Genomic DNA, 1,460 nt, shown 5'->3' with positions numbered 1-1,460 from the left:
AAACAAAGTAGTTTCACTTTCACAACGAAACACACAGCGTCTCCAGACATGATGGCGGCGGCGGTAACAATACTACAGCGAGAATCAAAGTTACGCCTTCTTTCTTTGCTTGAACATTTGGGCGGTGTTATGCAAATCTTCCCACACAGTGATGTAGACATGTGGGGGCGTGTTTAAACGAGGCGTTTTAGGTAGGCATGGACGAGTCTTAACTTTTAAACAGAATATCTCTCTTTGGGTTTGAGACTTTAGTCTTTGCAACTTTAGGGATCTTATCTATTCATGAACAGCTTGTAACACTCCAAAGAGAAAGGAAAACTTGAAATCGCATAATATGACCCCTTTAAATATAGCCACATGAGCTCAGAAAACCGCTGTCACTTAACACAGTCTGCCTCTGCATCAGTTAATGCAACTTGAATCTCTGTTACTCCAGGAGAAAGCTATTCATCAATTCTCTGCAGTGATGCCGGCGGCTTCACTGGGCCCCGAGTTCATCTCAGATAGTCAAAAAGACAGTGGAAATGTGTGCTGTGGTCAAATGAGTACACATTTCAACTTATTTCTGGGAAAACTGGACATCAAGTTCTCAATCCCAAAGACCAAAGCGACCATCCAGACTTTCATCAGCAACAGATGCAAAAGCAAACGTCTGTCATAGTATAGAGGTGCAGCAGAGCACACGGCATGGGTAACTGGCATGTGTGTGACGGTACCATTGACATGGAGGCATATATTGGAATTATACAGAGACCTATACTGCCATCAAGATGAGGTCATTCATCGGGAAGTCCATAGTTATTAGATCAAGACAATGCCATGTCTCATTCTGCATGTGCTACAACAGAGTGGTTTCATAGACACAGAGTGAATGTGCTAGACTAGCATACCTGCAGTCCTGATCTGTCTCCTATTAAAATGTATGAGGGTTGTATTTAAGGAAAGGTAAAAACTTTACCTTCAGAGATGTGTTGTCCACCATCCACCCTGAAGGCCCATCGTCCCGAAACACTGACATTGCTGGAGTTCTTGAGGTTTGAGATGGAGCTGCCACTGTTTGATCCATTGATCACTACGTAGTGCGTGGAGTTTATCGTGTCATAACCAGCCTGTACAACCAAGAAAAAGTTACACACATACACACACACACACACACACATACAATATATATATACTGTATATATATATTACACACAGGAAGCAAGATTATTGTACCTGCACCCGATGTGTTGTTACAGCAATTTCACCATAATTCATCAGAATAAATGAAAATTAACTGTCTGAAATTAAAACCACTTGAAAGGATGTTTCCTGAAAAGATTGGAGAAAGAGATAATTCCCTTAAAGTGTGCATTTATTCAGTGTTGAATGTTTTGTCTATTTTGCTCTGTTTTACAAAATAACATTTTTATTTTATTAAATATTGTTGTTGGGTCATTCAAATCAACCAAATTTCAGAA

At 40.2% G+C, this 1,460-nt stretch overlaps 1 pseudogene; it reads right to left on the bottom strand.

The window, feature by feature from the left end:
- Window positions 1-1,460, bottom strand: part of LOC107549330 (uncharacterized) — a 68,108-nt pseudogene that overhangs the window by 49,621 nt on the left and 17,027 nt on the right.

This window comes from Sinocyclocheilus grahami, unplaced genomic scaffold (assembly GCF_001515645.1).
Source record: "Sinocyclocheilus grahami isolate Dianchi unplaced genomic scaffold, SAMN03320097.WGS_v1.1 scaffold369.1, whole genome shotgun sequence".
Lineage (NCBI taxonomy): Eukaryota > Metazoa > Chordata > Actinopteri > Cypriniformes > Cyprinidae > Sinocyclocheilus > Sinocyclocheilus grahami.
The sequence above is the reverse complement of the archived record's forward strand: the minus strand, read 5'-3'. Positions and strand labels throughout refer to the sequence as shown.